The sequence below is a fragment of the Meles meles genome, chromosome 6 (assembly GCF_922984935.1).
Source record: "Meles meles chromosome 6, mMelMel3.1 paternal haplotype, whole genome shotgun sequence".
Classification (NCBI taxonomy): domain Eukaryota; kingdom Metazoa; phylum Chordata; class Mammalia; order Carnivora; family Mustelidae; genus Meles; species Meles meles.
The window spans coordinates 76922403-76946081 of record NC_060071.1 but is presented as its reverse complement, the minus strand read 5'-3'; the positions used below and the strand labels follow the sequence as shown (position 1 = coordinate 76946081).

The 23679-nt window shown below is 39.4% G+C and overlaps 1 non-coding gene and 1 gene segment (V, D, J or C); both read right to left on the bottom strand.

Annotated features, from left to right (window-relative positions):
* Window positions 1–23679, bottom strand: part of LOC123944268 — a 426074-nt gene that overhangs the window by 344094 nt on the left and 58301 nt on the right.
* LOC123945199 lies at window positions 13445–13587 on the bottom strand. Its single transcript, XR_006819104.1, has one exon. It is a non-coding gene; the product is annotated as a small nucleolar RNA SNORA67 (small nucleolar RNA).

Genomic DNA, 23679 nt, shown 5'->3' with positions numbered 1-23679 from the left:
CCCTGTTCGGAAAGAGAATAAGAGATTTTAAATTTTACTCTTAAAGTCCCCACAGAAAAACATCATAAACCAGAACACAAAACAAAATAAAACACAACTTCTCAATTATGCCATCTCCCAGCCTTGGGTTGCCTCCTGGAGGTTTTCTGCTAGATTCAGACCTCCCGCCCAGAACTCACAGTCTGGTTGAAGCCACAGAATCAAGAGTGATGCTCCCAGGAGCTTGTCCATTTCTCCTGTGGCTCAGGTTGTCTTCTCTTCTTCCCAAGCAACCATAAATCTGACTTCAGCTTCCTGCACTTTGTTCATTTTCTTCCCCAGAGCCTCCTATTTCGCATATGAACAACCTTGTTTTTAGCTGTTTATCTTTATGAAAGAGAGCACTGCCCCCTTTAGTCCTCATGTAGAAAAATCTGAGAATGCATTTCTCTGTTCCTAAAAATCAGTTTGCAATCCCTGCCCAATAATAAAATAAGAGAGTGGTGGTGTTTTGGGAGAACACAGTGTATGATGTCTTTATCATGGTTACAGATTTAGAACACGGGGAGTTTGATAGCTTAGCCTTTAATGTAATCGCATTGTAACATGGTCTTTAAGGCTGTCTATATTTGCCCTGAATAAATAAATGCCACAAGGCGATTAATGCTCATATAAATTCTGGACACTTCTCTTAAAAACACAAATCAACACAATAGAATCTATCCTCTTTATTAAATCATCCTCTGCATTGGATTGTCTCTCTTAGAAGTGAGATGTGATCATTTCGTGTATTCTTTATTGTCAAATGAAAAAAAAAATTACATAATCCTGTAAAGTTTATAAACAGCATGAAGCCATAATCTTGAAAGGCACCAGAAGTTGCCAAAAGGCAGCATGTTTGTTTGTATTCACTCTTGATCTATATAATAGCTTATGTCTCCCCAGTTGAATTCAATGGACGAGGTAAGAAGAATCCATTGTGTTTTCAATGCTTAATCAGAAGGGCAACTAATGATTTCAGCTAATGATAAATCTCAAAATAATTTTTTAGAATTGATTTGATCAAAGACACAGAACACAAAATAAATAATTTTCAATGCGTATTTTATATGGGAAGAAACATTTTAGGGGCACCTGGGTGGCTTAGTGGGTTAAGCCTCTGCCTTCGGCTCTGGTCATGGTCTCAGGGTCCTGCAATCAAGCCTGGTATCGGGCTCTCTGCTCAGCAGGGAGTCTGCTTCCCCCTCTCTCCCTGCCTGCCTCTCTGCCTACTTGTGATCTCTCTGTCAAATAAATAAATAAAATCTTTTTTTTATAAAAAGAAGCATTTTAAAACTTTATTTGAATAATAATGAAACTAACATTCCAGGTCACACTAACCAACCAATTCAGGACAATCTGATAAGTTGTCTGTGTTTCATATTATATAGTTTAAACCCTTATAATTCAAACTTTCTAGTGAAGGAATGTTCTCTGATTCATTCATGTATTTAAATATTTTATCAACATTTATTTCATTTCTATGAGGTACCTGGCACTGTGTTTGGTTTAAGGTTCCAGACATACTTATGGAACAATCTTCAATCTTAAATACCTGGTGGTCTAAATTGGATGATTAATGTGAAGCTACATCTTTACAACACGGCATGATATGTAAGAGTTCTTACTGGGGAAAATATAATGGTTATTTTGTTATGGTGGCTCTAGCAGGCACATATACTAGGGATCTCTATTATTCCAATCCGTATCTGGACACACACTTCTTGAAAATGAAAAAGATTCTCATTTTATACACTTATATTCTTGCCCAGGATATCAATTAGGGTACAGTCAGTGAAGCAGAGTTACCATAAGTGCTGTGGGATAAAAGTAAATTACAGGAAATTCATCTTACACGATTGTGACACGAGCCAGGGTAGTGAAGGTCTAAGGGCAGCTGGATAGTCACAGAAGGAATCCCTAACCAGTCAATCTAAGAACCAAGCACATCTAGCTGTGGAAGTGTGACTTGAGGGGAAGTTTATGGAGGAATCTAGGGAACCTACTGCCCCATGTGGTTATCATCCCCATGAGTCCATTGCCAGATAGATGGTAGTGGTTGGTCACCAGAGTCAGCAACAGGAGAAAGTGCTGGACAATGTATTCATATTTATTTTGAAATCTTTTTGTGTGAACTCCAAATGTGAATCAGTTTGGGTCTGCATCTATTCATTATGTAACCCTTGTTCCTGCTTCATGACATTTTTAATATTTTTTATTGTGTGCTACATAATGTGGGTAATAATTTCAGAAACGCTGGATTATTTTGTCTCCCTCTAAAAAATTTTAACTTTGTTAAATTACTACCAGATCACTTAGATTCTGTTGAGACTGACTTACCTCTGTTACAGCAGAGATATTTTTCTTTTAATTTTCTTTTTGTTTTAGGTCACAGCCCTTTCTCCTAGTGTTCAGTCCTTATTCTGGTAACTCAATTGAAAGTCTATGGTGCTGAGCAGGACCTCTTTGCTCGGGAAAGGCCAGAGCTTCAATGTTTTCTCAGCATAGCGCAACCTCTGAAATCTCCTTGGAGCTTTTAGACCCTCAGATGCTGTTTTCTGCCAGGCTTTCCAATGTTTCTCTCTGTGCATGCGCAGTTTATGTGTAGGCTCAGAAAAACCCCCGTACCAATGTCACAGTCCTATTATATGAGGCTCATTTCTCTCCAATACCAGTTTCCCGCTGATCCCAGTTATAGTAACAACCCTGATTATCATCTCTGTTTTCGCCATTCAGCAAGGTTCCTGCTCTCTACTGGGCTCCAAGTCCTTGTGCTGAGGTGTAGAAAACAATCCCAGGAGAGATAACGCTGAGTGCATATTTGCTGAATAATTGAATGTATAGAAGTATGAATAATGGCGGCAGGAAACTGTCCTCACCTAAATGAGGAAATGCTGAGGTACAAAATGTGTGACTTATTCGCCCAAGATGATATAGCATACTTGTTACTGGAATTTAGCTTTTTTCCAATGGCTTTCCAAATAATAACAGAGAGGGAAATGGTATAAATAGGTAGTATTAAATATGAACAGAATGAAGAATTAAATGCACTGTAAGAAGCTGGAACAAAAAACAAGAGAAGGATTACAAAGCATGGCAATGCTCTTTCTTTGACACTTTCTTATGTCTTAGGTTTGACTTTTTTATGATTTCCCTTCATACATGAGCTTATGCTATATTATAGGGAAGAAAACAGCTTTCAGGGTGAAAATACCCATTTAACATAAGCCTTATAACTGGGTTTCAGGGATCTTCTAACTGGATTTGCTAATTCACTGGTTCTCTGACCTAGGGATTAGGATGTTAGGCATGGTTTAACTTAGGACAGAGATGTTCACTACCTTGAATATTCATCAGTATTTCCAAGTGTCTTGAAAGTAGAATCACTTTGATCAAATGTGCAGCTATCCACACCATGTTAGAAGCGAGTAAAAGCATGCAAACATCTCTCCTGTGTTGCTGGTTTCAGGGACTACAGTCACACTCCTGGGTTCAGGCTTCCGGTGGGAAGCTCTGTGCGTCCACTGCATGGAAGCAGGTGGTTAAATCTCTGGTCTGTGATGTGGAAAGCTCTGCCCATTCTTCATACTAATAGCGGTCCTTTGTTTTTTCTCTTCTTATTATTCCCCATTTAAATATATTAGAAAAAGGATCATGGAGCTTTTTCCAGGGGTCTAAGCTAGAAAGATGTAAGCTAGAAAGATGCAGAAGAGATAAAGGTGAGATCGGTGCTTTCTTGCTCATAGAGATGAAGTGGGAGGCTCTGTCCACATTGAAGTTGACGGCCCCTTCCTGTCCAGAAAGAGAATCAGGTATGAGAGAGTGGATCAATCTGTAGTATTTACTTAGGACCATGAGTGCCACAGGGACCTCAGGACGAACCATGCACGTGCCTGCACTGTAGTGCCGAGTTGTGGTTCATTTAGAATTGCTTTCTGCATAAATCAGGAGATGCAAGACAATGGATGTGCAATTCGAATCATACTGGGGCCCTTGCTCCCACGCTGTGGCTTGGGGTAGTTCTTCAGCTCTGGCTTCATGTACAGGCTGCAGGTGTCTGGAAAACACTGTGCCCCCACAGCGCAGAAATAAGTGACTGAGTCCCCAGGCTGGGAGTCTGTGATATACAGGTGGCTGTTACGTTCCTTGATATTGACTGTGAATTTTAGTCTTCCTTTTTGCTGCGTTCCAGAAGCAATGTACGACAAGAATGTGAGGTGTCCTTCAGGGCTTTGTTGGAACCACTGCATACTGGTCATGGAGATAGAATAATTGCACATCATAGAGGCATTTCTGCCCTCTTGGAGGATCAGGACCCTAGGACTCTGCTCCACCTTCATCTGTACTCTTACCCCTGTTGAGAAAGAGAAAAATAAGCACGGGTGAGGGTCACTGCAAAATGACTCACTGTTTCCAAGTGTAGGACATTTTCCCGTAGCCTCCATCCTCGTGGTAGAGGACACAGCCCAAGAGACTGGTTTTCTCTCTCTTCCTCCATTTCTCCTTCCCTCCCTTGCTTCTTCCCAAGGTCAGTTGTGAAATTTCTTCATGTTCCCTCTGGAATGTTCTTAACTCACAGCAAGTTTGTATCCACAGGAGGCCCAACAAGACTCCCATTTGTGTCTGCATGGTTCTTGACTCTTCTGTTGTATGGATATTCCTTGATGTCAAGTCCCTTTAAATAATGGTATGCATCATACCTGGAATTTGAAGCTAACTTGGTTCTGGAACCCGTCAGTTTCATGACATAGATTTGGCAGCAGCCACTCCCAAGCACTGTCACTCAGCTTTGTAGAGGGAAGCTCCGCCTACTTGTGGCTTAGGGCACCTTCCCCACACCGTAAGGGGGGTGTGTGTGTGTTGAGGATAATGGAGGATTTGTCTTTCCAGCATTTAAAAATATTTTTTTCTTTAAAGTCTGAGTTTATGTAGCATAATTTGTGTAAAAAAAAATGGGAAAAATGTTAGCTCAGTGGGAGAATAGAGAAACAGTTTATATATTATGAGGAAGAGATACTGACCAAACAGAAACCTGAGACATGATCAGACTAAGAAACTTTCCTCAGTTGTGAATGACTTGTTATATATATATATATGTATATGCATGCATATACGTATATACACGTACATATATACATATGAATTATATATATACATTATAGATACACATAAATATTACAAATATATATAACCAATTGCCATTTTTTACATTCCATTATCTTATTTGTTGAATTTATTAAAGTCAAATGATATAATAATAGGTCAGGACATTTGAACGCTATAGAAATAAGAAATTCATCATAATAGTAGAAAGAAAAATACTTACTTCCTCACTCCTTTTCATATATATGTATGATATATATGTATGTATACACACACACACTTCATATATATTTTACATATATATGAAAAGGATTGAGGAGGTAAATGTTAAATAGTCTATAAGTTAAACTGATAGAGCAAATACTTTTAGGAGATATCTATATCTATCTATCTATCTATCTATCTATCTATATACACACCCACACACAAAATACCTGAAATATCTATCATCTCTCTCTATCATCTATTTCTCTCCTGAAAATTTCCACTTTATCAATTTAATATATAGAAAATTCGTTTTTAATCAGGACTATTGCTCTCCAGGGGATATCTGGCAATGCCTGGAGACATTTCTGATTGTCACAACTGGGGAGGGGAGGGGGTTGCCACGGGCATCTACTAAGTAGAAGCCAAGGATGCTATTAAATATTTAAGATGCATAGGACAGCCCCTCGCCCCAAATCCCCTGGCCCTAAGTGTTTCTGATGCTCTGCTGAGAGATTCATGTAGACAATGGTCTTCAGTTCAAACAACCCTCGGGCATTTTCTTTTACCCTTTGCTTTTCCACCTGCTTCTGCCCTTAGGTACTTCACCTCTTCTTTCTTGGCCTCTCTCTTTGTTTTTATTTTTCTGATCCTTCAATTTCTGATCTTACATGAGGTATAGGCAAGGCTTAGAGAAGAACAACAATTTCTACACAAATAAATGAAAGCTCATAGTGGTCCCTGATGCTAAAAAAATATGGATTCACGAAACCCAGAAGTTATAGAAGTATGAAACAAATTGTCTTGTTTTAATCTCCAGCTTCATTCTAACTTTTGGAGGTAAAAAGAAAATGGTTGATAAGAAAGCAGGATCATGTATGTTATCAACAGTTCTCTGGCCCACCTATTCCTTTCTCCTCCTCCGCTGTCCTGGCTTAAATTAGTAGCTGTCTTTCTGTTTGAGGGATTCACATTCTTCATTCAGCAATGGATCCTGAAAGCTGAAACGTACTTTTCTCAGGGTCAGGTGTTCCCTCGTGGACTAACTTCATGCTGACACCATGTACCAGGAGCAATGCAGTCCTGACCCAGGCTTTCTGAGTGTGGCCTTTGGTATCAACGGACTGTTTCATAAGTCAATCAGAGAAAGACAATTTTCATATGATCTCTCTGATATAAGGAATTTGGGAGTCAGGGCTGGGGTTTGTGGGGGTATGGGAGGGAAAAATGAAACAAGATGGGATCAGGAGGGAGACAAACCGTAAGAGACTCTAAATCTCAGAAAACAAACTGAGGGTTGTTGGAGGGGGAGGTGGTGTTGGAGCGGGAGGAGGCTGGAGGGATGGGGTGGCTGGGTGAGGGACGTTGGGGAGGATATGTACTATGGTGAGTGTTGTGATCTGTGTAAGACTGATGATTTACAGACCTGTACCCCTGAGGCAAATAATACATTATATGTTAATAAAATTAAAAAATAAATAAAATTGTATGTAGTTTAAAAAAATAAACAAAGTCCTTTTCAATTCTAAAAAACAAAACAAAACAGCATGTTTCAGAATGCTCCCGGAGCATGATGAGTGGCCCAGGTGCTCTTAGAAATAATTGCTCTGAATGGCGGTGGTAGGGCAGAGGATTCTTCAGCTTCTAGGCCCTGCAAGCATGACGGCTGTGGCAAACGCCTCTCTGTCCGCAAGACAGGGGGTTCCTCTGTCCCAAGACAGGAACAGCCCTTTCTATATTCTGTGATATACACAGAGCATATCCCAGGACACAGTGAAGTTCCAAGCTGTGGTTCCTACTCTCCAGTTTTTTCATTTTTAATCCGTTGTGCTAGGCAATTCACAAAACACTGTTAATCCTCGTGATGACACTGTAAGTACTGTAAGAGGAAAATCATTCCTCTCTAAAATGCCCAAAGTTATAAAACAGCCACTAAGCCGTCGAGCCATGAGAAGCTTTGTACTTTTCCCAGTGTTTGGTTACTTTTCAGGGAGACAGCCAGTGAAGAACAGTGATTATGGAAAGGCACGGGAGCCATCTTCTGGGACAATAAAAACAAAATCTCCTGCCAGTCCAAAACACCTCTCCCCAAAGGAAGAGAGGGAAGAAAACAGATTTATTATTGAAGAATCATTAAGCCGGAACGTGACAGGCATCACGGGCAATCCAATAAAGAGACTGCGAAAAAACAGCAAGAAATTTTACCCCTTTATATAGCCCCACAGAAACAACCCATTATTAGCATTTTCTCAAAATAAACAATAACTAGTCCTCAGGTAAAAGGACTTGACAGGGCCATTTTTCACAGTTCCTCCTTAATTTACCTGGTAATTGGGGTAGCACCTGTGTTGGCTAATTGCTTTTATCTGAAAGAAGAATTTCTCATATCCTTATGACAGAAGGCAAGTTTGCAACTTAAAGCTAGGTGCCTGTGGAGTTCAGTCTCCGATCCTCTCACAGAAACTGAGAGAAAGGAGTGCCATCGTTCTTGATGATTCCATTTCAAAGAGATGGCTTCCAGGTACTTGAGAAAAACATTCTTGGATTATAAAACTGGCAAGAGATTTATTCAGCTTTTTAAAAGATTTATACATCTCAAAGGGACAGAAAAAGAATTCATAACAAGTTTTCTAAAGTAAATACTTTGAGAAAAGGGAGAGGGAGAGTGTTTTCCCTTTTTATACTGGGAGAATTAGAATTTATTATTTTAGCTTTAATTTATAATTGCTCTTACAATCTTCGAGATGAAGGAGTTCCATATGATAAAACTTTCAGGGAGTTCTTTAGAATAAGTTCCTGGAGCAATACAGAATTAAAAACAACAAAGGGCGCCTGGGTGGCTCAGTGGGTTAAGCCGCTGCCTTCGGCTCAGGTCATGATCTCAGGGTCCTGGGATCGAGTCCCGCATCAGGCTCTCTGCTCAGCGGAGAGCCTGCTTCCCTTCCTCTCTCTCTGCCTGCCTCTCTTGTGATTTCTCTCTGTCAAATAAATAAAATCTTTAAAAGAAAAAAAAAAACAAAAAAACCCCCCAAAATAACCTTTGGAATCTAAAAGGGCAAAAATATAAGACTACAGTTATTAATTATTTACATGGAAATTGATATTGTCTATGGTTAAAAGACCAGATGAGAAACTGAATTCCATAGTCTCCCATGAGTGTAAGAAATTGATGAAAATTTTAAAATGAGGACTCTTGGCGTGGAAGATGAAGGTTTTTTTCTTAATAAAAAAATTATAGGAACATCAATACTTCAAGAAGTACATATAATCAATATAAATGCAGGTTCCTTCTTTGTGTAAACACAGCATTTGTTCACATCTTTTTTTCTGCATTTATACAAGAACCCAGAAAATCACAAACCCATTTTTTGTCAATCCTGCTACAGTTTAGCTGTGAGTAACAAAAAATTCAACCAAATAATGGTTTATTAAAAATTTTCAATTTTCATGCACAAATAAATCTGGGAGAGGTATTTGACTTGGCATGTAAAGGACAAATGTGGGATTGGGGAGGAGACAGATACTTTTTTGATAAAGTTATCACTTCTGTGTTGCAGGAAGAAAATAGTTGGGAAGGGGGACAGGAAAATGTAGTTCTGTACCAGGACAGCAAAAACATTACAGGAAACTCCTAGCAGGTTTCTGATTGTATCTCATTAGTCAGAACTGTGTTATGTGCAACCCTTAGTTGTAAGAAAGGATGTGAGACATAGTGGTTTGTTTATTTGTTTTTAAAGATTTATATGTTTATTTAAGACAGAGAGAGACAGAGAGAAAAAGACAGAGACAGAGAGCACAAAAGTGTGGGGAGGTGCAGAGGGAGAAGGGAGAGAAGCAGACCCTTGCTAAGTGTGGGGCCTGATGTGGGGCGAGCCCATGAACCTGAGATCATGACCTGAGCTAAAACCAAGTGTCCCATGCTTAACAGACTGGGCAACCCAGGTGCCCCCCACCTTTTTTTCTTTTCTTTTTTTTAAAATATTTTATTTATTTATTTGACAGAGAGAGAGAGAGAGATCACAAGTAGTCAGAGAGGCAGGCAGAGAGAGAGGAGGAGGCAGGCTCCCCGCTGAGCAGAGAGCCTGATGCGGGGCTCGATCCCAGGACCCTGAGATCATGACCTGAGCCAAAGGCAGAGGCTTAACCAACTGAGCCACCCAGGCGCCCCAACCCCCCACCTTTTTTTCTTAAGGTGAGGAGATAGTTTGGAAATAGTCCAATCAACACTGATGGTTTGTTAATAAGGAGGCAGAAAACAATGGTGATTAGGTTGACAACTTGCAGTGTCTGCCTTCTTGACTACTAAGGTAGGGGTTCAGAATATTAGGCAGAGATGAAATGTTTCCTCCTTGAGAAGTCAGTAAAAATTTCACAGGAGTGATAACATTTCCTTAGAGGCATTGATAATTATATTTATAGGTCATTTGTTGAGTATATAAGTTGCACCTGGGACTTCATATAATTTTATATATTTTATCTCATTTAATTCACAGAAGTTCAACAAGATGGGTAGTTCATGTATTAATAGGAAGCTTAGATGTAGATGAATACTTGCCTAAGGATACAGAACTAGAAAATTGCACATGGGAATTGAACCTGGCTTTTAGAACTCTAAAACCCATGTGTTTTGCATTATATCATCTTGCTTCAGAAACAAATAGGAGTTCTTCAAGTATAAAAGTGGACCAGTGGGAGGCTTGCCAGGTGGAGGGAAACATCAGCTTCCAACTTCTTAAGAACAAACTGGTGGCTTCCAGAAGGGAGAGGATAAGGGGTAAACAACAAGGGGGAAGGGGAGTGAGAGGTACAGGCATGGCAACAGAATAAAAGGCATAACAGAGATTATGGCCAATGATATTTTAATAGCATTGTCTGGTGACAGATGGTAGTTACCTTTATGGTGATCATAGCAAGATGTATAAACTTGTAGAGTCACTATTTTGTACACCTGAAAGTAATGTGACATTGGGTGTCAGCTACACTCAAATAGAGGATTTTTTTAAAAACCAAAAATATCTTATCTTCTTCAGCCTTGAGAAGTTCAAGTTATTGATATCTGCCATTCAAAGTCTAATAATCGCCAAGCAAATCCTGCGTAAATACAGGCAATTGTAGTTAAGGTTGAAACAGTTCAGAACCACCAAATGGGGATATTACTTTGAAATCACAGTTGGATGTTACTGGAGTATATGTTAGGCATTTTTCTGCCAAAAAGGTACCAACTTTCTTCTACTTATTTTTAACTATCTTTTTATTTTAGTTTAATAGACTGGGAGGTAGCAATTTCATCAACTCTACTAGAATAAAGTTGCAGAATCATTCACTTCTGTCTCCTTGTTACAAACCATCCCTGCCTTGGTCTTTAGGAAGATGGAACGACTCCTCGGAATTATGATGCACTGTGGCTGAGATGTGCCATTTGTCTCTCTGTACCGACTCCTTTCCCTCCTCCTTCACTGCCCTCCCCAGGGAGCTGTAGACCCATATTTTTACTGGTACAAAAAGTGAGCTGCATTTCTGGAAGTTCATCTTATAACAGAGGAATCCTGTTCTCCAGTGTATGTGGGAAGTACCTGGAAAGAAAGCGGAGATGATCCGCAAGAGGCGGAGTTTGTTACCACTGTTATGTCAAGAGATGTGGGAGGAGGAACCAGGGAACACAGTGTGACAGAGCCTGTAGCAGGGTTCAGGGGCAGGTGGCAGGTGCCCTGAGAGCACTGTGTCCCTGCACAGAGGTAGATGGCGGCATCCACAGGCTGGGCTGCAATGATGAGCAGGGAGCTGTCATTTCTTGCCTCACCAAACCGAGCTGTTAGTCTCTTGTGCTTCTTCATTTCTCCTCTCTTAGATAATGTCATCAAGTGGACTGGACCTTCCCCAAGCTTCTGTCTGTACCACTGGAAGCTGGGGAAAGTGCTCGTGGAGTTGCAGTAGGCAATGAAATTTTCTCCCTCCTGGATGCTTAGAAAGCGAGGACTCTGTTCCAGTTGCTGGGTGCTCTCCCCTGTTTAAAACCAAAGCAGTGAGCACTGGGGAAGGGCACTGGGGAAGGGCACTGGGGCCTCTCTCCCAGCCTGATAAGATTTTTCCTTGCTCCTGTCCCCCTTCTCCTTCCCTCACTCTCTGCCTTTCTTCCTTTAATTTTCCCTTGGATTTTCAGTTAATATAATCAGGAACTTGTCAAACTCACATGCCAATTGAATCCAAAGGATCAACACTGAGAATTTCAGGAGCATCTCTTCTTCCTGTCACAGGATGGCCTTGGTCACTGACTTTAGCTGCCCGTGAAAGATCCCCTCCCGAAGGAGGCTGTTTTGAGCGGGGTTAACTCTTGCCACCCACTTTGCTTTGGATAAAAAGGCGGAGGTCGCTGTGTGGCAGCCAATTGAATCATCCACCCCCACCCCCCTTCCTCCACCTTCACACTCTGCTTTGACTCTGGGAAGGATTTTGCCTTTTGAAATAGTACCCTCCTGTGGAGAGATAGGAAAGTGATTTACTTTCAATAATGTTTCTCTTTGTCCCAATTTCATTGGGTATGCACAAAAATCAAGATTTAAGTAGCGTCTAATGACCTTTTTCAGAAATGGAAAACACATTCTTCAAAAAATCATTTTCAGACAGAATAACAGCAGATAAAGGAAATATCATCTTATAATTTCTGGTATCCTTAACAAGCATGTGAGCAGTACTGTGTCTGCAAACTGTATTTCTAGATGTATGTGTGTGTGTTGTATTGTGCTTGCAACTACAGTATATTTTTTGGGTCAATATGGCATGGGTAAGCACCCAGTCATAAACCTATTTTTGCCAAATTAAAGATGAATAACCCTGTTGTATATTACTTTTATTTTTTTTTAAAGATTTTATTTATTTATTGGAGAGAAAAAGACAGAGATAGAGAGAGAGAGAGAGAGAGAGAGAGCAGTAACAGGGAGGAGAGGAAGAAGGAGACTCCCTACTGAGCAAGGAGCCTGTTGTGGAACTTGATCCCAGAACCCTGAGATCATGACCTGAGCCAAAGGCAGACACTTAACTGACTGAGCCACCCAGGCGCCCCAACCTTGTTGTATATTACTTAATTAAGAATACTTTTCTGATATCCTGTTGCATTACTCTTCCATTAGGTCCCTGATTTATGACCAGCAAAATCTTCAACACGTTGTATTGTGATTGCATTTGTTGGATTCCCCTACAAGTTCCTTGACAAAAAGATTGTGCCATTTTAACCTCTGTGGCCTTAGCAATTACTAGGCAGAAAAATGTCGATACATAGTTAACAAACTGTTGAATGAATGTGTGAGAGAGTGTGTGTACATTAATCTAGTGATTCAAGTATGTATATATTGTGATGTGGATGTACTATGTATTCAGATCTCATAAAATCTTGGGTAAATAGCATCATGGTTGTTTTAGCTACTGCTCATACCCATTAGTAAAGATCATTGGTGTTGGCCATATGACTAGTTGCATCCATGTATAATGAGATTTTGTTTGGTATGAAGGGTGTCCAGGTGAATGTTTTTCTTCCTTCTCTGCCATCTTATGCTCCATCAAGTAACTACTGAGTTTTAAGTACTATATCATCCTTCTGTCATGAGTTATATTTGTCATAATATATGACAGAATTAAGCCACACTATTTAACTACTCATATTCTTTGTTGTTGTTTTTTTGCCTCAGAAAGTGACATTTATTCAAAGAAAAAAAAAAGAAAAAAAATGACAAGATGTCCATCCCTTGGATCCATTCCCTGCCCTCTCCTGCTCCTCTTCAGCCCCCCAGACTGTACCCTGGGTGAGGCTAGGTAGCAGGACAGCCCCTCCAGTGAGGTCAGCAACATTGAGGGGCATCTCCTCAATGGAGGTGTTGTAGAAGGTCTCGATGTCTTGAAGAGTCCTCTTGTCTTCTTCTGTCACCATGTTAATAGCCACACCCTGATGGCCAAATCTTCCACCTGGACCTATTCTGTGCTTATAGTTTTCCCTGTTGGTGGGAAGGTCATAGTTGATGACTAAAGAAACCTGCTGCACATCAATGCCTCTGGCCTACGTCCGGGGAGAGGACACATCAGCATGAACTTGAGGAGGGAACGCAATCGAGCCAGAAGGGACTGGAGTGAGTGCACACAGCCAAAGGAAGGCAAGGGAAACAGACATGCTCTCTCCCCCAGTAACCGCAAACGTGCCCGATTTTCTTCCAAGTTGCAATTTTCCTGAAGACGGACATGAGCAGGCCCCTTGGAGAGGGAATCAGCTTGCGTAACTACTCATATTCTGAAGTAAAATGGAATCACTATCAACCTCAGTCAGTCTTTGAAGACATGTTTCTTTTGATGCTCATTATAAATGGATCTGTTTGTAATCATACATTAAAAAGAGAATAAAAACTAGTCATGCTCAAACAACACAATGATCTGTCTCATGTATAATTGTTACTGTTCTTCAAGTTCAGCTGCATATTGCTCAAAAGACCAGGTAAAGAGATGAGTTTTGACTGAAAAGGAATATGAACTTTATTCAGGAGTCTAGCCACCTTGGGAGAAGGCAGACTTCTGTCCAAGAGATTTTATTAAAGGTTTAAAGAGGTAGCCCAACAAAGATTTGTTTGTGGGGAGCTTGCCCACTTGTCTTTACACACAGAGAGTTAAGTGAGAAGCATGAGAACTAGAATAGCGCTCTGAAGCTAGAGAGGAAAGGGCTGAGGTCAGCTGTTGACCCCTGGGGCATTCCCCCCATTTCTCAGAACTTAAAAAGAACCACTGAGTCCCTCAAAGGCATGCAACAGTGACAGCCTTTTGGCCCATATGGATGGTTCTCCCCTGGGTCTCCCCTGCTGATGAAGTGTGCTAGAAGGAAACAGAGTTCATGCTGCCAGTTCTGTATTCTTTTAAGCCACAAAGTTCCTCAAGGGAGCTTAGAACTCATTAAAACAGATAGCATGTTGAATATTAAAAACAAATTATACAAAGTCTTTTGGTGGTAGAGGAATACATTCTGACTAAATGTTTGATGTCGGAATCAGACATATTTAGATTGAGACTGCACCATTGCCATTTACCAGTGAGGTGACATCGGTTTACTTCACCCACTCATCTAATAGCTTCCTATGCAGTAGAATGGGGCTTACATTACTTATTCCATGTGTATGTCTTGAGGATACACTGGGATTATGTATATAAATCAGACTGTGTTTCAATCAACCTATTTAGAGGAGTCCTTATAGCACATCTCTACTCCTCATATTTCTCTGCAACAGGACTTAGCAAAAGGTCCAGCTGGTCCTTATTCAGAAAAATCCAAGAACATGTCACAATCATCCTAAGTGAAAACACCCAGACTGTGTGAGCATCCTGCCCTCTGACAAGGGTCATGGGAAGAGGTAGGATCAGCACACAAGATCCGATTAGTCACCTTTCCCTTTTTAATCAGTTGGTATGCAAAGTACCCAGGTAGGACAAAAGAGGTATTTTTGATTTGATAAACTTAATAAACTATGCATACAACTAGCAGTGCTATCAACCCCTCTAAAAACTATATAAATCAATTCCTTTAATCCCACTGACAACACTAGGAGGTAGCTAATATTAATCTCATTTTTACTGAGGAGCAAATTAAGGTAGAGAGAGGTTAACTAAGCTCCCAAGATCATAAAGAAGTCAGGCTTCAAATCTAGGCAGATTTGAATCTATGCAAAAAAATGCACACACTTGACCATCTTAGATTACTGTCTCTCAGGTTGTGTAAACTTGGCCACGAGGGGGTCAGCAGACCAAGAACATCACCAGGGAACTCGTTAGAAATGCAGATCTACAGGTCCTACTGAATCATAGTCTGTAGTTTAACAAGATCCCCAAATGATCAAAGTTTGAAGAACTCTGATAAGGAAGTGGTAGAGTGACCACCCCAGATCATTGTGTTCTTTTTAGAAAATAAATATGCATCCAAGGATCGTGGTGGATTCAAGAAAAATAATACATTTTAAAAAAAAAAGAAAAATAATACACACACTTACCTATTAAAACCACCTTGAATTTATGAATATTCTAATATATATTTCCTTTAAAGCAGCTGTAGATATTCATCTCCTTGACTTGCTTTCTCAACTCAATCACTGAGATATTTTTATTCCCTTAACTTAAGTCTGTAATGTGGATGCTGGAGATATCTTGTGTTTTTATCTCCTAAATCTCAGCCTAGGGAAATCTTTTCTATCCAAGGCTGAGATTACATCTTTTCTTTCCAAGAAAAATATTTCATATCTTACTCAATTTATTCAAGTCAACTTGTAGCTTTACATAGTTCTGAAGGTGGTTTCTGTGCCAAGCTAGAGCTTCATTTTGGGGTCTAGGATTTAGTGCCTTTGGGTGTTCACAGGTGCTATTAATTAATTTACTGGCCTCTGTTTCTAGCTGACTCAACAACACCACTCTCTCTAACTCTGTTTTATATGAATAACTGTACATTGTTAGCAATTCAAACCCCCAACCAGATTGCAATTTTTAATCCAATCCATTTCAGAAATAGTGTACATATTACCCTACCCACACAATGAGGCTCATACCATCATTTTTTTACCATTATTTTTTTAAAGATTTTATTATTTATTTGAGAGAGAGAGAGAGAGAGAGAGCATGAGAGGAGAGAGGTCAGCGGGAGAAGCAGGGAGCAGGGAGACCGATGTGGGACTCGATCCTAGGACTCCAAGGATCATGACTTGAGCTGAAGGCAGTCGCTCAACCAACTGAGCCCCCCAGGCACCCATATCCCATCATTTTTATAATTCTTTATGAGTTTCTTATTAGTTGATCAATGGACATCTTAATTTTACAAGACATTTTAGAACAACCCTGTGAGAGGTAAGGTAGGTGAAATTGTCCTTTTAGAATAGAGGAAGAAACCTGTCTAAGATCGCAGATTAAGGATGAATAGACAAGAGTCAAAAGTCAGTTTCCTCTTGGCTCTTCCTTTTAGGGCACCATAGAAAAGCATAAAAGAGAAATGGTGAGATGGGACAAAGAAAGAAATGTCCATGTAGATGTAGAAGAAACTAGAGCAAAAGTAAAATACTCACGTGGCACCTCGGGTTAAGTGGCTGACTCTTGGTTTCTGCTCAGGTCATGATCTCAAGGATGTGAGATACAGCCCTGTGTTGGGCTCAGCAGAGTCTGCTTCAGATGCTCCCTCCCTCAGCCCCTCCCACTCTCGTTCCCTCTCTCTCTAAGATAAATAAATACATCTTTAAAATAAAAGTAAAGTATTCACACTGCAGGTCCTATTCATGCAAGGGTGGGGAATAAGTTAATATAACCAACATTTAGGAGATGGAAAATTATGAAAAGCCATTGCTGTAACTCAGTGTGTAGGCCTAATTGATCTAAAGCATCACATTACATAATGTCAAAAAATGAGAGGATAAACTGAGTTACTGACATGGCTGATTTCAGAGGAAGAGAAGTTGACAAATTAAGGCATAGGTAGCTACATTATCAAATATATATATTTGCATTCTGAGATGATTTTTTCAGACTCAAAAATATTTGATTTACTGGGGTTGCTTTTTCAAAACACCTGTTGAAGACAAGTTTGCTGCCTCAACACTGGGTATCACAACCCCAGCAGCAGGATGGGAAACAGGCAGCAGGTGTCCAAAGAACACAGAACACAGAGTCTGGGAGGCAGAAGTGTGCGGGGAGCTCTGAGTCTCCTTATTAGCAAGGGTAGCTCTTAGTTTCTCCCTTCTTTTCCATCCCAATTTAAATTCATTACACATAGGATATTGGCCATCCTTCCTGGGATTCTGCTTATACCTGTGAAACATACAAAGAAACAGGAATAGCACTTTCAGCCTCTCTCCTGCTTTGACGTGCAGAGTTCAAGAACCCAGTTCCCTGTTGATTGACAAAGCAGCATAAGACATCTAAGTTTAATCTTCCTATAGAATTTAGACCATTTTTGTACCTTTCTTGCAGGGAACCCCGGATGATCCCAAACGAGCATGACTATGTTACATCCTTTAGCCTGTTGGGAAAGTCTTTGACGGCTCCGGTGCCCACATCCAAGGCGAAGCCACAAGATCCAAGCTGCAGACCCCAAGGTCTTTTCCATTTGTTCTGGCCGAGTATCCAAACTTAAGATGCTTTAAGTTCAAGATCTTAAACTTCAAGAAATAGAATGATGTGTGTGGTTATGAACACAATCAGAGATAAGCTCCACTCTTTGCCAATAATCATTCACACAAACTGTAAATGGCATCACTTGGATCTATGAATGGAAGCACAAACATGACCCTCTTGGAGGCCATGGACAATTGGTCACTGGAGAATATTTTTAATATTCATAAATATTTAAAATATTATCCAATACGCAGTAAATTGTTTCTTTTAAGTGGGGTATTCCAAGTAGAAGACTTCTGCCTTCAGGCTTATGGAGACCCAAAAATCTCTTGCAAGGCTGAGAATTCTTCCAAAAGTCACCAAATAACCTTCTCACTCTGGGTCTTACTAATTCTCAAAGAATTGTCAAGAAACAATGACCTGCCCGCTCCACTCCCCCTCACCCCTCCCCACTCTCCCCTGCTCTGGGACCTGGAGACCCTGCTCTCCTCTTCTGGCTACTTTTTCTTTCCTATTTTCTACCACAAACCCTCTCTTCAACCTCTACTGCTTCCATAAACCATATACATTCCTGAATAAATTTACGTTTTTCTAAACAAGCCAGAAGAAATACAGCTTTCTTGCCAGACATCATCATTTACGTGTTGGGGCACAGACACACCACTTGCTCAAACCCAAGTGTGAGGGAAGGAGAAACACACAAGGAGAAATAAAATATAAACAAACCAGCAAAATAATGGCAAACTATATTTATGTGTACAAATAAATATATATATGCAGAACTCCATCCACATAGGTGTGTGTGTATATACTTTCCCATCATATCAAGGTATTAAAGCTTATTAACACCCCAATGTTCAACAGGCATCAGAGTGTATCTATTTGTGTGATTGAATAGCTGAATAGTCATATGTGCTGAGTTGTTTCAAAGTATTTCTCCCAGCTTTCTCTATTTCCCGCTGCCCTTCCTCCACCCTGCCCATCTTTGACATGGGTATACAGGAGAATATTCCTATGATATCATAAATTAAAATTATTTGGCTTAAATTTACAACCAGGAATAGTTAGAACTTACTCTCCATAATGTACTAGATGTGTGATTATAGAAAAAGTTAGTTATATTTTCTGGGCCTTCTGACAGTTATATGAGATGTGAACACGTTGTTCTATTGTTATATTGGGATGCAGTCCATAAAAAGTAAAGGGAAAGTGGATACGTTATAATAGAAAAGGGTCGTATACTTTCCCATCCACTCCATTCTGAACTTATGTGCTCCTGGTATGCTGGTTCTGCTAATCCATGGCTACTTTGAGTCATGGTTTACTGTTCAGCCTTATCATTTGTTCCTAGGCTTGACCTTCTACATGACTTGAAAATTCTTGTGTTTGATCTTCAGAGGCTATGGGAAAGCACAGTGGCAGAGTTCCCTTAATAGGTAGTGTTGTTCCACCTTGTGTGAAAACATGTTACATGTTTGCCAATTACCTCAGAATATCCGAGTGTAGTTCAGCTTGTGTATACGGCATTCATTTTGTGGCAGATCATCATAACTGGTAGTTTTTTAAAAACGATTTTATTTTTATTTTAGTTGAGAGAGAGCGTGAGAGAGAGCATGAGTAAGGGGAAGGGCAGAGGGAGAAGCAGGCTCCCGCTGAGCAGGGAGCCAGACGTGGGACTCTGTCCCAGGACCCTGGGATCATGCCAAAGACGGACACTTAACCGACTGAACCATCCAGGTGCCCTTGTAACTGGTAATTTTTTAAGAGATAAAAGAATAAAGTTGTTTCTTCTAAGCAATGCTTTACTTGTTTTTTGTTGTTGTTTAGCGGCGTGTTCTATAAATAGGTATCAGTAAGATCAAATCTGTAGATAGTATTGTGCAAGTCTATTATATTCTTTCTGATTTCTGACTACGTATTGAGCACAAAGGGTAAAGGTCTGCAAGTGTAATTATGGATTTGTCTATTTTTGCTTTCAGTTCTAGCAGTTTTGGCTTCCAGTGTTCTGAAGCTCTATTGTTAGGAGCATACACATTAACATTGTTATGTCTTCTTAAGTATGTAATATCCCTCTTCATTTTTTTTTGTTTTTTCCCTCTTCATTTTTGAAATATTTCTTTTTCTTAAGTCTAATTTGTCTGACATTAATATAGTCTTCCCAGATTAGTGTTTGCTTGGATGTCTTCTTCCATACTTTATTTTTAATTTTTCTATGTCATTATATTTAACATGGGTTTCATGGAAACAGTACTTAAGTGGGTTAAAAAAAACCTCATACTGGCAATCTTTGTCTTTAAACTTCTTTAAGTTTGTGTATTTAGACTATTTGTGTTTAATGTAATTATTGATGTGGTTAAATTTAGGTCTATTATTTCATTGTTCACTTTCTGTTTGCATCCTCTGTTTTTGTTCCTTGGCATCCTGTTATCTCTTTACTATTCCACTTTTTCTTTTTGTAGTATATTTTTAGTGACTTCCTAAGGATGTTTTAAACCTATGTTTTAAAGAATCACATTGGCTGCTTGTTATGGACTAATATGTCCCCCACCCTAATTCACTTACTGAAATTCCACCCCCTAATATGATGTTAACCAGAGGAAGCTGTTAAAGTGGTAGTTGGGTCTTTAAAGATTTTAAGGATTAGGATTATTTACATGTCCTCAAGGCAATGGATCAAAATTCTGACGAGACAGAAAACATTGGAATATGTACCAGATGTAGAAGGACCAAGTTTTGATAAGAGGGGAAATAGTTATTTCCCCAGTTTTATTGGAAAGAAGGACAGGATCTGTTTAGATTGTAACAATTTTTTTTAGAGTGTGACAGCAGAAAATTGAAATGTTTATTAATTTCTAATGGAATCTTATTTGTTCCTATAAATAGAAATTAAGTATCTCCCAAGAAAGCAAATGGAGGAAGTTCTGGATTAGGAACTCTGGGGACTGTGAGAAATTTTGAAATAGTTACAGGAAACGACAGCGGGTGATGATTACAGAGAATACTTTTGAGGCAACACTGGGGCCCTGGTTAGTGTTAAAGATGACAGCATGTCTTAATGGCACCGGTCTGCACACTTGTGTGATAATTTTGAACTCTACTTATCAGATAAAACATACATTAGGAGAAGGCAGATACTGATCTATAATTAGGAATTAATAAAGCCACTGATAGGACCCAGAACTGGGGAGAGAAAAAATTGGGTAATGACTAAAGGTTGATTGAAGTAAGGCCATGGAACTCAGATGGTGTAGATAAGCAAATAAAAAATAGGGGCTCCTGGGTGGCTCAGTCAGTTAAGTGCCTGATGCTTGATATCTGCTCAGGTCATGATTTCAGAGTCATGAACTTGTGCCCTGTGTGGGGCTCTGCTCTGTATGTGGAACCTGCTTGGGATTCAGTCTCTCCCTTTCCCATCCCACCCTCACTCACCCATCTTGCTCTCTTTCTCTAAAAAAAAAAAAAAAAATGCTTCTGAGAAATAACATGACATTAAAGGGATCCAGGAACCAAATGGTCATATATAGCCAAAGAACAAGCCAGTGGATATGGCTGAATCTAAGCATGTGAGGTTTTAGACCTGATGTAAAATTTCACTGGTGGAGCAATATCTAACCAGAGAATTATCATGGGATATTTCTAGAGTGTGGGCACGGGAATTAATGGCTAAAGGGGATTCTAATTAACAGTCTTTACAATTGATTAATTCAGGCTTTCTCTGAATGGCCCATGTGGACACTTAAGTCATGTGGTATTTTAGATTACACTGGAATTCTCCTAACTGTGTTATAGACTTCAATATATAAGGAAAAGTATCTGGTGTTTATAAAGATGCAAAAAGAAGTGGGGAAAGTAGGGGTGAGAGGTGTAGAGACAATGTTCTGGGTTTTGTGGGTGGTAGTGAAGAGAATGCTGTTCTCTCTAAATCTGAGGTGTTTTAGGTGAGGGAGAATAAGGAGCAACCACAAGAGAAAGAGTCACGCTTGGTTAAGGCATGTGGAAGCACTTTCCACAGGAGCTACTGGATGTCTATTTGCAACAGATTGGGAATTTAGAGGACACAGCAGAAAATTTTCATTGGAAGGTAAGAGGCAGTTATGTCAGCTTAAAAAATTAGATTCCCTTGGGGCTTTATTCCCCTCTGGAAAGAGTCGATCACAGGGAGGACTGGACGTGCTTGCAAGGGGTCCTAGTATAGAGAATCACAGCCACAGTAAGACTAGCTGGTGCTCAAGTCTCTCAGCAGGTGTCAAGAATCAGCAAAATCTGGCTATCTAGCTGAATCAGCTCTCATACACTGCATTTCATCCCACTCCAAAGTCTGCATCTGCTTCTAATTTTAGATAGAAGCCCTAGAGGAAAGTATGTCTACCTCCCATTCAAAACCCATGTGGCAGAGGACACACCTGGAGCACAGTCCCTGAAGTCCCACTATCGCTGCCCTCATTGCTTGTACGTAATTGCCTGGATCTCAGCAACAGAAGCTGTAATGTGTAGGGACAGTCTGAGATATCTATTCTGGATGACTGTGAATCTTCTTTCTTTCCCATCTATTCCTGTTGGTGTTAAGGACCTGACTCTCCTACTTTCTTTCTGAACATCATTCCTCTTTTATATTCTTTTGCTTCCTATTTAACATGAAGCCCAAAGGCAACAATTCCAAAGCTCTTTTATAGATGCCATCGAGCAACACATTCCTCTCTCTTCCATTTCAACATCCTGCCAAATCCAAAGACTGACTGAACTCCCTCATACACCATCATAACAAACTGGAACCACACACTAGATTCTAGGGTACTGTTAATTTGGGAAAGGTGTTGGCTAACAAATCCCACTGACCACATAATATACCATGATGCCATGGGAGTCTTTTCAGGTTATGGCAGGTTTTGCTTGTCCCCTACAAATAGTGAATTTACTTCTTCATCCTTCTAAACAGAACCTGGATGCTCTTTTAGTTATCAATATTCCTAGATAAAAACACATACTTTTGCCAGACTTTTACTGAGTATTATACATAAGCAATGAATCTTGCAACACTGCATCAAAAACTAATGATGTATTTTATATTGACTAACATAACACAATAAACATTTTTTTTTGTCTTATGCTTTTTCTAAGAGTTTTACAATTTAACATTTTACATTTGTCTGTGATACACTTTAGGTTGATTTTATTAACTTAGTTTTTATGAAGTGTGAAGCTTAAATCAAGTTTCATTTTTCTTGCCGATGGAGGTCCATTTGCTCCAACACATAGATGGAAAAGATTATCTTTCCTCCATTTAATTTCTTTGGCACTTTTGTAAAAGAAAAAAAAATTCAGTTTGGTATATTTGTGTGGATCTATTTATAGGTTCTCTAGTTTTTACATTGATATATATCTCTATCTCTGCACCAATAACACATCATTTTGATTACTGTAGCTGTGGCTTGAAGCCACATAGACTGATTGCTCCCACTTTATTCTTCTTTTCTCAAGATTCTTCTAGTTATTCTAGTATTCTGCCTTTTCATATACATTTTAGAATAATCTTGCATATATGTATAAAAAACCCTGCATGGATTTTAACAGGAACTATGTAAAATGTATATATCATTTTGAGGAGAATTGATGTATCTATCATTTTGAGTCTTTTAATTTACAAACACAGGAGGTGTCTTCATTTGTCTTCTTTGATTTCCCTCATCAACATTTTGGAGTTTTCAGCACAAAATTTTGATAAATGTTTTATTAGATTTATACCTAGGAGTTGGGGATCCTTTTGAAGCATTGTAAATGGCATCATATTTTTAATTTATGTGTTCACATGTTCACTGCTAACATATAGAAATTCATTTGACTTTTGTATGTTTATCTTGTATCCCATGACCTTACTGAAGTGATTGAATAGTTTTAGGATATTTTTTGTACATACATAGGAATTTTCTACATTAGACAATAATGTTGTCTACAAGGAGTGGAAGTTTTACTTCTTTTCTGATCTATATGATTGTCTTTACTTGTCCTTACTTTATTACACTGGCTTGAGCATCTAGCATTATGTTGAATTAAATTGACAAGTGTGAATATCCTTATCTTTTTCCTGATCTTAGTGCAAAAGTGTACAGTATTTTACTGGCGAGCATACCATTAGCTGTTGAGGAAGTTCCCCACTACTCTTATGTTACTCAAAGTTTTTTACCATGAATGAACGTTGAATTAAGGCAAAAAAATTTTTTTCTGCATAGATTAACATGATTA